Source organism: Spermophilus citellus (assembly GCF_964194105.1).
Source record: "Spermophilus citellus genome assembly, chromosome: 11".
In the NCBI taxonomy this organism is placed as follows: Eukaryota; Metazoa; Chordata; class Mammalia; order Rodentia; family Sciuridae; genus Spermophilus; species Spermophilus citellus.
The window spans coordinates 78367335-78382449 of NC_138192.1; the positions used below are offsets into that span (position 1 = coordinate 78367335).

Genomic DNA, 15115 nt, shown 5'->3' on the forward strand with positions numbered 1-15115 from the left:
TTCTTTTATATAAACACAGATGCTATGGGAACATGAGTATGCTGGACTTGGTCATCTCTCCTAAACACCTGCATGATCCCACTAGAGTGCCTGATCTGCCAACAATGCAATAAAAGGCAATCCTAATATCCATGATCCTGACATAGCTGTCTCAGATAAATCAGGGGAGACACCTGACCAAGTTAAGTCAATCAGACTACTTCTTTAGGAAATTGGTAAAAAGGAATAGTCAAACAGAAGTGGGCACAAGACATTCAGAATCATACTTGAGACTAGTGGACATTTTTGGTCATATTTACAGTAACACATTTAATAAAAAGAATGGAGAAGATACAGAAGAATAAAGTCAAGAGAAAGGAAAGTAATTTCTACGATTGGATTTGTGGATTTCCTGGAAGTTTCTAGGACTCTTAGAATGAGGATTTTTTTTTTTTTGGCTTTTTTTTTGCCAGGGTACTGGGGATTGAACTCAGGGGCACTCAACCACCAAGCCACATCCCCAGCCCTTTTTTGTATTTTATTTAGAGACAGGGTCTCACTGAGTTGCTTAGTGCCTCATCATTGCTGAGGCTGGCTTTGAACTTGCAATCCTCTTGCCTTGGCCTCCCAAGCTGCTGGGATTACAGGCATGCACCACTACGCCTGGCTAGGCCAAACTCTTGAAATAAAAAAGTTTCTCACATTTTTAAACAATGGTATAGAGAGTAGGCAAAGAAGAACATGCAACAGAGATCACATGTGGTTCCTACAAAGCCTAAAATATTTTCTTTTGGTCCTCTTCAAATTAAGAAAAGTTTCCCTAGCCATGTTGTTAAGAAATTGAAATTTTTTAATTTGGTAAGATCACTAATAGAAATGTGGAGGATGGATGAGAGAGAGCTACACTACCCAAGAAAACTAGAAGATACTGTGAGATTGAAGAAGGAATGATGGTATTAACTCAAGTAGTGCTAGTCAAAATGAGAGGAAAGGAAAGACCAGTTATGAAGAAAAATGCTCTTAGGACAAAGCCTCATGAACTGATGGCAGCCTTTCAGCCCATCGTACTCCAGGGTACAATGATTCAGACACGGTCCCTTGCCTTCATGGAACTTACAGGTTATGAAGAATACTTCTAACCTGATCATCAACTTGAACATTCAGATTAGTTAAGTAGCTTAAAACTATTTAATCCTTTTACTATTTAAGGATTAGTATATAAGAAAAAATTATCAAGTGTTACCACCCTTTCTTCCTTGTATTTGCTTTTTTTCACCTTTTAAATACATATACATTTCAATTATTTTTTAAATATTTATTTAGTGTAAATGAACACACAGTATCTTTATTTATTTTTATGTGGTGCTAAGGATTGAACCCAGTGCCTCACACATGCGAGGCAAGCATTTAACCACTGAGCTACAGCCTCAGCCCCACATTTCAATTATTTTCCAAATTTTTGACAAAATTAGAGTAACTCCATTTATGCATTTTTTTTTCTTTTGATTTGGACCTCTGGGTTTAGGTACAAAAGCACAGGCCAATTTGCTCATATATCTTGATATATTTGCAAAGTCTACCATTAGACTGCCATGTTTTGAAAGATTCTGCATGCCAGATCACTTTATTAAACTGATATTTTTCCTTCCATTTTATTTTAATTTTAATGAGGAGGGGGAGTACTAGGGATTATACTCAGGGGCACTTTACTACTTAGCTACATCCCCAGCCCTTTTTATTTATTTATTTTTTAAATTTTGAGATAGGGTCTCCCTAAGTTGATGAGTCTGGCCTTGAACTTGTAAACCTTCTATCCTGGCCTCCAGAGTTGAGTTGTTGGGATTGCTTTCCATTTAAAAAAGTTATATTTAGAAACTATAAATGGCTTGAGATCAAAACCCACTGTATCTCATATCTCTAATATCAATACCATATGGCTAGCACATAGATGTTCAAAAATGGTATAATTCAAGGACCTTATAATGTCAAATTAATATTTCTGATCAGTATGAAATAATAATGGTGATTTACTTGGCTGAAACAAATCAATACAAAAGCAAATAAATCTAATGTTTAATTTGCTTGTATATAGAGTATGTAAACTTTTTGCCACAAATATTTCTGAAACATAGAAAGTACTTCATAGATTTACTACTGTTACTAGTCATAAAATCCTAGGAGAATTGGGATATTTATGTTGGGTCTACTTGTCTCCAGTCAAATAAATTTAGGAGCCTCTGAATTAAACAAAATCTAACACTTTAAAATCAGTCTTAGATGCACTTTAATATGCTGACACATGTTCTATCTCCAAAAGGACATTTCCAACTTTGCTGACACTCAGAATCTTTTTTTTTAAACTAAACATTATCAATATGGTAGCGTTCTAAGTAATACTGTATAGAAACATCAGTTAAATTCAATAATATTTGGAGACAGTCAAAAGTAAAAAGAATGCTTTTGCAATAAAAGCTTAATTAAGATTTCTTACCTTTCTAGCTGGTAGGCCATGAGTTTTATTCACTCTGTAGTCAGGAATCCCTCAGCTCTTACCAATAAGCACAACTTAAGTTTCCATCTAGTATCCCTAGGAAAAGAAGAGGCAGAGAAGTGTGAACTCATTACCCTGTGTGATCTGAAGAATAGCCTCATGTACTTTAACTCCATAATGATAAACACTTCAAATGTTTCTTTCATATCAAAAACACACATCTGAATTTTGCTTTCCATCTATATGTTTTAATAGAAAATTAAAGCTCCCTCCAAAATCCTCAGTGATTCAGGAAGACATTTATCCAGTAGTCTCCAATAATTTTTGGTACATTATCACCCACTAGAGGTATAACAGTTCCTATAAAAGTAGGACAATGGACCCATGATGAAAAGAGAAAATGATTTTTACCATAATAAACCTGAGGTGGGGAGGGAATCATGGATAACAGGTGACATGACATGATGCTTAGGCATCAAAATTCTTCATAGTGGAGATTAATAGTTTTTGAGTTCGTCAGCGCTACACCATAACATCCAAGGGATCCAGTTTGTGTGCTTCTTATTTGAAAATAGCTTGACTTTTTGTTTTGTTTTGTTACAGGGAATTAAACCCAAGGGTGCTCAACTACTGAGCCACATCTCTAGCCCTTTTTTCTTTTCTTTTTTAATTTAGAGATAAGGTCTCACTAAGTGGTTTAGGGCCTTGCTAAATTGCTGAAGTTGGCTTTGAACTCATGATTCTCCTGCCTCAGCTTCCTGAGCCACTACCAGAATTATAGGCATGCACCACCGCACCCAGCCAGCATGACTTTTTAATATCTCTGTTAGGATTAGATTCTGCTGTTAATGACAGAAAACTCAAACAATGGCTTAAATTATTCAGAAATACATTCAATGGAAATGTAGGCAGTCCAGAATCACTATCATAAGGAACCCAGCATTGTTCTATTTTGTTTCTCTGCCTTCCTCAATGCATGGCTTCCCGTTCATTGTTTTAAAAATGATTGCTCAAGCTCTAACCATAACCTCTACTGATTAGAAAGCAAGAGAAGAAAAGTTGAGCAGCAGCTTCCCTTTAAGGAAAATTTTCAGAACTCTTATAGGAAACTTCTGTTCACATTCCATGGACCATAACTTGGTCACACAGCCAAAGCTGGCAGAGAGGCTCCGACATATTTATTTCACCACAAACTTATTAATTAGAAATTGCAATATCTATCACTAACCAGAAAGAAGGGAATGAATACCGATAGACAATTAGTTATTTATGCCCTCACACCCATTTCATACTACAATGTAAGATGGTTAGATACCTCATAGAAATGAGTTGGCAGTCTACTAAAGGGAGCTTTTAAAAGTAGGTCTTGCCAGTGACAAAGACCAACATTCTACCAATAAAAGGTCAATTTGCATGTGACAAAGGAAGAAGGGAAAAAATCTGAAGACCAGGATGACAAAGCCCCTAGTGCAAAGAAACAACTGGAATCATTGTTTGGGAGACTAAATTCACAAAACACAAAAATTATTAGAACCATTAAATAATGGAGTGCCCAAGGTGAGACTGGAGAAACACTCTGCAGAAAGCTCAGCTACTAACTGCATTAAGAAAAGGTAATGAAGTTGGAAGTATGATGGTCAAAGGAGAAGTATTTTCTTCTACCATTATCACAGGACTATGTTCCCACTATCAGGCCAAGAAAGAATTTGGGAGATTTTTCTATTGCAGACTGTTGTGAAGAAGGGCTATAAATAATTAAAACAACAAAGACAAAGCTATGAGAATAAAGAAAAAGAAGAAGGACTACTACACTTTAGCTTATTAGCTTATCAGATTGTCTAAAACATTCTATTATGCTTAAAACTTGGATGGAAAACTGGGAAGACTCAACTCAAAGGTGGCAATTCTGCTTTAAATAGGATATTTAGTTATACAAATAGGATATTTAGTTATACAAATGTAAAATGGGACTATAAATGGAACAGCAATTCAAAGGACAAATGGCTCTGTGGGATAACATAAATGTTTACCTATTTTAGGGGGAGATAAATTTTTTTCCAATTGTTTTCTTTCAGAGAAATGTTTATTTGGTAAATTAGGCTCGAAGTTTTCCTATTTGTATAATTATATAGAAATGATAATTTGAAGATTAAAACTACTGTCTTTTTTCTTTCTTACCTTGAAAGGCACAGATGTAGGAATCTCTCCTTTTACACAAAATATCCTACCTAAGGTACAGGCATTTCTTATAATTAGATATAACTAACCTGAGGGTAGAATCTCTACCAAAAGGTACATATACTGCTAATTGTCATGGTAAGAGATAAGTATTGTGCCTGCAAACAGGCCTAAAAGATATGTATTAGTGTTGAAAGAAATCAATCCTGTACAAGAAATCAGAAGAGTCTAACATACCCAAGTACAATCCTGTGTGGTAGAGGAGGGTGGCATCTGTCCTTTGGGAGAGGAGGATCTAGACAGTAGTGAAAAAGTCTTAAAGAGGCAGTGTTCAAACTAAGTTATGTATTATTAAAGGGTCATGATTGTTTTCCAAGGGTACCTGGGCATGCACATCTTCAACTTCTCTTTGCTTCCCTAAAACTGATGTGCCTATTTTCCCTGAATCCTCATTCTCACACATTTCAAAAAAGCCAAAAGCAGGGTTAGGACGGTAGTTCTATGTTAGAGCACTTGCCTATCATGTGCAATGCCCATGGTTCCATATCCAGTACTGTAAAACAAACAAACAAAAAAACAATACTTCTCATCCACCTCAAATCTTTTTTTTTAGTTGTATTTGGACACATTATCTTTATTTTATTTATTTATTTTTTTATGTGGCACTGAGGATCAAACCCAGCGCCTCCCACTTGCTAGGCGAGCACTATACCTTTGAACCACAGCCCCAGCTCCCCCACCTCAAATCTTATTGGAATGTATTGCCCTGGGTTGTAAAAACTTTCATTAAACAAAACAAATGGATAATTTAAAATAAGAATGTCTTAAAGCCTCTACTGAGGAAGGCACCATTAAGCCTCAGGCTCATGCTTTTTCCCATTTCAGATAAATGCAAAGCACTACGTTAAAAATGGTGCCTGTCCTGTGTTTAGAAATGTTCTGAATTTCAGATATACTGTATACTGTGATGACACTAACAATAATCTTTAATTACTGTTTCTTTCATTCTTGAAATATTATCAAAAAATGTAGCCTTGAGAGGGAGTTCCATAAGAATGAAGAAAAGAAGAAATTATAGGATACAAATCAATATACAAATATCAAGTTTTCCTACACACCAATAATGAACCTGCTGAGAAAAAAGCAGAAAAACAATCCCATTCACAAATAGCCTCAGGGGGTTAAAAAAAAGAGAGGAAAAACCTAGAAATAGGCGAAAGACCTCTACAATGAAAAACTAAAGAATGCTGAAGAAAGAAACTGAAGAAGACACTAGAATATGGTAAGCCCTCTCATATTCATACGTGGGCAAAAATAATGTAGTTAAAATGGCTATATTACCAAAAGCAATACACCGATTCAATGCACTATCCTTCAAATTACCAAAGATATTCTTCCTAGAACTAGAAAAAACAGACACATAGACCAATAGTACAGAAGACACAGACAAACCCACAGAGACAGTCATCTGATCCTTGACAAAAGTGCCAAAAACTTGTTGGAGAAAAGTGCCTTTTTAACAAGCGGTACTGGGAAAAATGGTTATCAATATGTAGAAGAATGAATCTAGATCCTTCTCTCTCATCTGCATCAAAGTCACCTCAAAATGGATCGAAGACCTAAAAATTATACCAGAAACTTTGCAACTCCTTAAAGAAAATGTGGTATACATACAAAATGGTATTTTATTTAGCCGTAAAGAAAAATGAAATTATATTATCTGCAGGAAAACGGATGGAACCTCAGAGCATTATGTTAAACAAAATAAACCATTCAGAAAGTCAAGGGTCATAAATTTTCTCATGTGGAAGCTAGAGAGGAAAAAGAAAAGAAAGAGTGGTGGTGTCTCATGAAAATTAAAAGAAGACCAGTAGAGTAGAGGAAAAGGACCAGGGGGAGGGAAAGGGGATAGCTTGAGAACAATTAAATTATATAGTTACACCATGTGCCTAAGTGCATAAAAATATGTAAAAATGATTTGCTATTATATATAATTATAATTCACTAATAAAAATATGGAAAAAAGAAATCAATGAGAAATTTTGAAAATTTGAATATGTATTTGTTATAAAGTATGATATTTTTATTTAAAACATTAAAATACACTGGATTCAAATAAAATTATATTGAAGGAATGGAAAAAATAACATTTTAATAAGAAAAAAGGAACAATGAAAATTTCCAACTGTTAATTAATTCACATTTTAAAAAAACAATTGTAGTATCAAATCATTATGGCAATTGATATTATAAGAGTGGTATCTATATCTAGAAAAGCTAGGGATATTGGCCAAATTATGTTGTTTTGTATGCATATAACAACAAATCTCATATTTATGTACAACTATAACGCACCAATAAAAATGTGGAGGAAAAAAATAATAAAATGCATTAGAGTTTTCTTTTTGCAGTACTGGGATTGAATCTAGGGCCCCACATTTGCTACCTCTGAGCTATATCCCCAATCCTTTTGTTATTTTGGGGGACAGATCCTCAACAAATTGCCCAGGCTAGCCTTGAACTTGCAATCTTCTTACCTCTGTTTCTCAAGTATCCAGGAATGCAAGTGTGGACCACTGTGCACAATCAGAATACTTTTCAACTATCCAAACTCAGATGAAAAATTTTAGGAAGCAATTTAGGAATGTACAGGTATAGTTTATGGAATTTCTTTGCAGAATATGTGTATAGTAGGTAGAATAGCCCCCATGATGTCCATGCTCTAATTCCAGGAACCTCTGAACAGATTATATTACATGGCAAAAAGAACTTTGTAGATGTACAAGATTACAGATTCTAAAATAGAGAGAATATCCTCAGTTATCTAGGTGGGCCTGGTCTAGAGCACAGAACTTTGTTGATCTGGAGTCGGACATACAAGCAGAAAAAGAAATCAGACAAGTGAGATGCATGAGAGGACTTGATCTGCCACTATTTGAGGAGGGCACATGAACAGTATTTCAGCTTCTAGAAGCAAAGAGCAGCCCTTGGCTGATAACAAGCAAGGGAAGGGGGATGACAGTCCTACAACTGCAAGCACTGGAATTTAATCAACAACCTGAATGAACTTGGAAGCGAATTATTCCCTATAGACTCCAAAAAGGAACATAGCACTGGCAACACATTGATTTTGGTTTTGTAAGCACAGAATGAAATTCTGTCATTCATGACAACATGGATGGAATTAGAGATCATTAGGAGAGTAAAATAAGACAAACTAAAAAAAAAAAATTACAAGTACCATGTGATCATGCTTTTTGTGTAAACAAACAAACAAATAAAACCCAAAAAATCTCCAAACCAATCTCATAGAAGTTGGGAACAAAATGTTGGTTACCAAAGCATGTAGTGCAGGGTGGAGAGAAGGATGGTGAAAAGTTGATCAATGGGTACTAGTTACAGTCAGTGATAGGAAACTCTTTGTGTGGTACTGCACAGTAGAATGACTACAGGTAATAATTAGTATCTCAAGAAAGGATTTTGAATGTTTTCACCAGGAAGAAAAGATAGATGACCAAGGAGACAGAAATGCTCAACCTGACTTGAATGCTACACAATGTACGCATACATCAAAATAACACATGGTACCCCATTATTATGCACAATTTTTTTTAGATATCAGAAAAAAATAAAAAGATCCCAAGCAGATGACTCAATTGAGCTTACCAAGGCTTCTGACCTCCAGTAGCTATAATATGTTTGTATTATTTTAAGATGCTCAGTGTGTGGTAATTTGTGAGGCGGGAATAGAAAATTAATGTAGGAAGATGGACTTGTACTCCACAACTTCAAGGACAGCAGTACCATAGAGGCAAAAGTTTTCCTCTGTGCTTGTATGTATATATGTATGTATGTATGCATGTATGTATTTATTTATTGTGGTGCTGGGGATTGAACCTAGGGCCTCACAAATGCTGGGCAAGCACTATATAAATGAGCTACACTACAACTTCTTTTATCTTGGTTGAATGCCAAAAAATGCAAGAAATAATCCCAGAGCTCACCTTGGGAACAGCAATGCGGTCATAATAGCAAATCTAAACCCAGGAGTTTGAAAACCAATAGTCATGACCTAGAAACATTTCACTCTTCCTTTCAATTATCTTGGACTTCCTACACTAGGGCAATCTAAATAGCATAATTACACTGTGATCTCCAGTAAGAAACAACATGCATTTCAAGGTTGTCAAAAAGAATTAAGGAAAACAATATATGCAATTATTGGTTTATATTAAGTTTTTCTGCAATATTTTTCTTTTAGTTTCCTTTCTTCTTTCTTTCATTATTGGGTCCTCTAAAACTGAACTGTACCCCCTGCTCCCTCCTTCCTGCTCTCTGTTTTTGGTACCAGGGATTGAATCCAGAGGCACTTAACCACTGAATCACATCCCCAGTCTTTTTATTTTGAGACAGGATCTTGCCACGTTGCTGAGGCAAGTCTTGAATTTGCAATCCTCCTGTCTCAGTCTCATGGGTCACTGGGATTTTAGGCATGTGCTACCGTACCTGGCTGGTCTCCCTAAATTTGGAGGCTGGCCTTGAGCTTTTCAATCCTCCCTGCCTCTGCCTCCTGGGTAAATGGGATCACAGGAACAAACCACTACACCAAGCTTACTTTAACTTCAAATGTACATTCTCCTAATGCCTAATTAATACCTAATCTTACTCTCTTTTCATTTTTAAGGCCAGAAACTAGTAACTACATATTATAGCCATAATGTACCAATTTAAAAAATGAAGAATATTTTTAAAACTATATAATATCAAAATCCTCTGTGAAAATTAAACTAATCTTTAACACATTGATTTATTCATAAAATTTATGTTTATTTCATTAATAGAAATAATACAAATGTTAGAAAAAGTTAAAGCTCATTTTAATGAGGAAAGCAATTTCCACTTTTTCTTCACTCACAGAAGACGTGACAGATGTCTTTCACATATATCACAATCCTTAAGAGTATACTAAAGTTTTGATGAAATTTTTCAAAGCTGACGGGACACACAAAAATGTCAGATTTCCTGAGACTATATTTGAATATGTGAATATCCCAATATCTCAAAAACTTTCTTTAATAAAAATAACAGTAGTCCAATTTTTAACTTCATTTTTAAAGTGAGTTGATTATTTTCAGATCTCTAATCCCTGTTTTATTGAAGGTAAGAAAGTTCTTGCTTTACAGTTTAAAATTACAACAGAATAACATTAAAAGCATATAAATACAAAGAACTTACAGATTAGGAGTTATGAATATAAATTATGAATGCAAATATTACTATATCACTTTAGATTTGGTAATGGAATCAGTCTCATAATGTCCACAGCATACTTTTACCTAAAGGTAGATGAATAAAATATATCTTTGTTGCGTTTTGCCCTCCCTCACTAAAAACTTAGCTTTTTTGGTAAAAGTAAAAAGAAGCTGGGTGCAGTGGCATACACCTGTAATCCCAGTGGCTCGGGAGGCTGAGGCGGGAGGATTGCAAGCTCAAAGCCAGCCAAAGCAAGGCGCTAAGCAACTCAATGAGACCCTGTCTCTAAACAAAATGCAAAATAGGGCTAGAGATGTGGCTCAGTGGTCAAGTGCCGGAGTTCAATCCCTGGTACCCCTCAAAAATTAATAAAAAATTAAAAAAAGTAAAAAGAAAATAGAAATTCATAATTCACTAAGAACTACAACAATTTATAGTCACCACCACTACTAATAATACATCAATTAAAATTTCTCATTTACAAAGAGAGCACAAACAAGATAAACTACACTTTATATATAATTCCCATCAAAACACTAATAAGCTCACCTCTCTCCCTTCCTCAAAGTATGTCCAAGTTCAAGTAAGTGAATGTGATATTACTAATAGGAAAAACCCTTAATCCTAATCTATATTTCAACAATCATTAAAATCTGCTTTACAAACAACAAAAGACATCAGTAACTCTTAACACTGTGGATGAGAATTGATAATGTAGTTATATTACTTGAATAATTACTAAGGACTTTAAAAGAACAACCATCAGGACTGTTATTTTAATTCATCATAATCTCCTATGAGGAAGAAATAAAAGGTCTTCACTAGATTGTTTATGGTGAAATTGGCCTAGAAGAAAAAAAAATGGATTTTATGGAAATTACAGTATAATTGTATCACCTCAAACATGTGCATGCTAAAATACTAAAAATTTGATATAGAAAAAGTCTGATTTGGGAAAAGGGTCATACATGGAAAAAAAATACATGATACTCTCTTAAATGGATTTATGAAAATTCTAAATTAGTAAATTCCAGTACAAATAAGTTCCTGGGGAAAACCCAACGATGTTGTCAAAACTACCAAATAGATGGATGGTATATTATTTTCAAGCAACATCATAAACATCCTTCAAGTGGCTGTACTACATTAGTATTTCTGAATAAACTTCATCAATAATTATTATATTATATGTTGAGTTCTCATTAAGTTCCTGACACAGTTTTAAGCATTCTATAAACATTATCTGAATACTTACAAGGTTTACAGTTAAGTGTTATTCTCCTTAAAGGAAAATGAGGCACAAAATAAAAGACATAATTTGTCCCACAACATAATACAGCTCCTAAGTAGTAGACTCATGACAATCTGGCTCCTAAAAAAAAAAAATCATCCCCAAATCCTGACTACATACTTACTATGTGCCAGAAGAAGATATCAAAGAAACAAAACCTTAATCAATTTGGCTACAACACACACAGACTTTATTTGAAGGATTATCTATAGGAAAATGAATTTGTCATTTTGAATCTCAATAATTATCAATAATTATTAATCATGAATTATTAAGATTCAAAATGACAAATTCATTAAGACAGAAACCCTATGGAACCTATAGTTAAAAGTCTATAATCTTAATACCATGAATATGCCCAATCTTGTCTGAAATCTATAGTTCAAAAAGCAGAAAAAAAATGAAAAATATTTATCAAACTACAAAAACATATAGTTGACTAAATAATTTCAAAACTACTAAATAATATAACTTAGTGCCATTAATAATTCCCAATTAAGCAATCACATTTTATTTAATAAGCACAATTCCAAAGTCAGCAAAATTATGGCAAAGCTACTGCATTCATAGTCTCATGACAGTGTAAACTTGGTCAACTCTACTTGGGGAGAAGCAAAAATTTAGCAACTGTAGAAACATTTATATCCTTTCAGCAGTAATCCCAATTGAGATTAGTATCCTATGGAAACAGTCCAAAAGAAGAGAAAGCTACATGAACAGAGCTGTTCAATTTAATGTTATTGAGAGGAATAAAGTACAAACAATTATTTCCCTTTGGGGTCCTTAGAATTGAGGAAATTTTAACAGTAATTTGGCTGTCACATAACCATCAAATATTACAAAGGTTAGAAAAGTAAAATAAACAATATTTATGATATTATAAATTCTGCAAAAAACATATAGTATGTATATGCAAATTAGAAGAAAACAGTAATAATGAAAACAATTATTTGTTAGTATGGTAAAACTGGAGTTGATCTCTAATAACAGTATTCCAATAAATGTTCAATAAACAAAAGGAAACATTAGTGTAAGGAGTAAAATTAAGAAAAAAACAAAGCTAAAATTGGAAGAACAAAGGTATAAAGTTGGAATACAAAAGATTAGGTTCCACATAATAAAAAAATTTCAAAAATATTTATAAATTTAAGGTCAATGTTAAGAGATGAAGATAATTATGCAACACCAAATAACTAAAGTTCATTTGGTATTTTGCCAATTACAATTCTCACACTTTATTCAACAATAATAATTATCACACTATATACTGAGTTCTCATTAAATTCCTGACACTATTGTAATGATTGTATAAATACTATTTGAATGCTTACAACAGGCTTTCAATTAAGTGTTGTTCTCCTTAGAGGAAATTTTGTTTACATCCCTTTTTGTTGAACAAAAATTCTTAAGTTTTTAAATCACTTTACTACCATTGCCAAAATGTCATATCCAGCCCCCCAAAATTGCATTTAAGTAAGGAAGACTTTACTACTTTGTTTCCAAGGGATATTTTAATAAGAAAAACAAAGAGAAAGAAATACCAGCTTATAGACATATTTCATAGGAGGAAGAGCTTGAAGAAAAAAATGAGTGGAAATAGCATATATGGTGGAATTGTTTACCTGATCTAGCAATTCAGTTTAGTAGCAAACAACATAAATCATTGAAACTATTGTTTTTTAAAATACAAAAATTCAGGTAAAAAATGTAGATAATTTCTTGAGAGTAAATGCTAGTTATAAGTAGAAGGTATTTGATGGATAGAATGTATTTTTTAAACAATACTTACATAGTTTCCAAATTCTGAATATTAATAAAAGCACCCTTCTGATTATTTGTTAAAGAGTGACATAACCTTTTCTACTATTAATTTAGTTTAAAAATACTAAAATAGAAAATACTCCAAACAAAAGAAGTTACAGGAATTTCTGGGTTACATATTTAATAAGAGAATAATATAATGCCCTTAATACAAAATAAACTTTTTTCATAAGGTATTTAAAAAAGAATGACAGGAAATGCAATCAGATCTACAGAAGGTATTATGTACCTTAAACATACACAAAAGTTCCTGAAGATCCTTAACTGATAATTAAAATACAAAACACCTAAGTTCTAAACTACCACAATATTATAACTTTTAAAAACTCAACAGCAGTAACATCCTCAAAGCAAGAAGAAACATGTCTTAGAAGACAGCATAACACATCACTTGTAAATCCGGAAGAGTCTTAGGAGTTATTTTACAAAAACTATTACACGATTATCAATAGCCTTAAAGATCATGAACTGTCTTAATTCTTGACGTGAACGTGACCATTTTTTAAAAAAACATACTTGTTTAAAAATGATCATTAATGGCAATGGCAACGCTGGTGGTTAAAGTCTTCAAATACAACAAAAAGTGTGCTCAGAAGAAGTCAGTGTGTGTTCTGATTTCAAGTATATACATAACACGCATGTATTATGACTGTCTCCATAATGTATAATCCCTAAGAAATTATTAGCTTTCACATTATAATTAGGGATTAGTCAATAAGGCCTAAGGTTCATCAGGAGTATTTCCTTTTATTTCAATATATTCATGATAGTTTTGTTATTGACCTCATCAGTTTCAAGACTCGCCAGTAAGGAAAGACAATTTTATACTACCTAGAGGCACAAAAATAATACTCAGCTCCTCCTCCTCTTCCTAGCTTCGGTTCAACGAGCAAGCATGGAAAACATACATACATACACACACACACACACACACACGTACACACAATCCCTGGGTCCTGGTCCCTAAGGCATTGATAAAAAGCACAGATAATTTCCCTACAGAAGCTCTGCAGTTCACTCTTGCAGGTAAAAAAATAGGAGAAAATACTAGAGTCAATCTGCACCCACACTTCTGCCCCGCCCCACCTGGAAAAAGTGGGGGATGGCGGGAGAGTGAGGGTGGCAGAAAGGACAGAAAAGGCCGAGGGCTTCAGCTTTTAGGTTCTCCATACCATCCGTTACACCAGTTTCCCCCGAAATCTGGGACCCAGACCTTTTTCCACCAGCGCCTCCCGATCTTCCCAAGCCATCACCAACAGGGTCCTTCAACCGCTTGAGTCCTGGGTGGGGAGAGCACAGTGGGCCTTTTGCCTGCACAATCCAAGGATTGAGGAGGGAGATCTCCTTGTGTACTGGACCAGGATCCGTTGTGCACCCAGGGACCTCTAAAGTGACCACAGGAGGAGACGGTAAATCGAAGGGAGGGGTCTTAAGAGGAGCCGTTATTCCTTTTTCCTCTTCGTTAGGAAAGCGCGCGAGAGGGAGGGGCCGGAACATCGAGAGCCAGTTACCTAGCGGTCCGGTCCCGCCGCTCAGGCTCCTACAGCAGACAACGCGCGCCACAGAGGTAGCGGCACTTTCACCGCTGCCCTAAGGGGTGGGATCGCGGCAGCAGCGCCCGAGGGGATGAGAAGCGGGGGGTGGGGACTACGGTGAGCGACGTCGCCATGTTAGCGCCTTCTTTCTCCGTATCCCTATAGTCTCCAGTCCTGCGGCCCTCTCCCCATTACTACTCACCTTTCCAGGTCACTTATTCATGATCCTTTCCGTCACCCGGGAGCCCAAAGCGCAGCCGTGTTTACAAACTACCCCTGGAGGAAAGGGCTGAACCACACTTTAAAGGCCACGGGCTCCCACAGGCTTCCGTCCTCTCTCGCGAGAACGGACTGACAACCCGTCTCTCCGCCCTACTCCCGGCATCCCCCCCTTTCTTCTCGCGCCCCTCCCCTCCACGCACACGCCCCTTCTGGCCTTTCCTCAGAGGGAGTGCCTCCGGGTCAGGTGATTCCGTCAGGCTTAGGGAAGGGGGCGGATCCTCCGGAAGGCGGGTAGGGAGAGGGCGGGAACCAAAGAATACTTGGACGCTGCTGAATGGACAAGCA

General features: G+C 35.5%; 1 protein-coding gene and 1 long non-coding RNA gene across 4 annotated transcripts in view; one reads left to right on the forward strand and one right to left on the reverse strand.

The window, feature by feature from the left end:
• ATF2 (activating transcription factor 2) overlaps window positions 1–14932 on the reverse strand; it is a 110824-nt gene extending 95892 nt beyond the window's left edge. For all 3 annotated transcript variants that reach the window (XM_081260666.1, XM_081260664.1, XM_081260665.1), the window contains exons 1-2: window positions 14751–14932; window positions 2471–2566 (exon numbers count right to left, since the gene is read on the reverse strand). The gene's annotated coding sequence lies outside the window, so the exon portion shown is untranslated. The remainder of the gene's footprint in view (window positions 1–2470; window positions 2567–14750) is intronic.
• The window catches only part of LOC308631251, a 930091-nt gene that overhangs the window by 606476 nt on the left and 308500 nt on the right, over window positions 1–15115 (forward strand). The window lies entirely within an intron of this gene.